Below are 416 nucleotides of genomic sequence, written 5' to 3'. Positions count from 1 at the left end.
ACATTTTCTTGGAGTGACTCTTAGGTATTTGCAAAAAATATTAATCAATTAATAAACAAAGTTATAAGAATCACATTTTCAATTTGAAAATTGAATTTTTTTAATTATAAAAATGTTATATCTTTATTTATTTACATTTTTTTTATTGAATAGTAATTTATATCTATGTTTAAGGAATAAGAAAAGACTTGGATAATTGCACTATTTCCTTTCGTAATTTTTCAGGTTAACTTAGGATATTTTGGTATAGGATGCAAATATATCAAGCGGTCTTCAAAGAAAACGCCTGTTTTTTGTTTTGGTTTATTGACTAAATTAGTGAGATTGAACTCTAGAAATTTGAGACATTTTGGAATAAAGTTTTTTTTTTTTTTTTCTTTTTAATTATATGTATCTTTAATTGAATTAGATTTTAT

Source organism: Quercus lobata, chromosome 7 (genome assembly GCF_001633185.2).
Source record: "Quercus lobata isolate SW786 chromosome 7, ValleyOak3.0 Primary Assembly, whole genome shotgun sequence".
Lineage (NCBI taxonomy): Eukaryota > Viridiplantae > Streptophyta > Magnoliopsida > Fagales > Fagaceae > Quercus > Quercus lobata.
The sequence above is the reverse complement of the archived record's forward strand: the minus strand, read 5'-3'. Positions refer to the sequence as shown.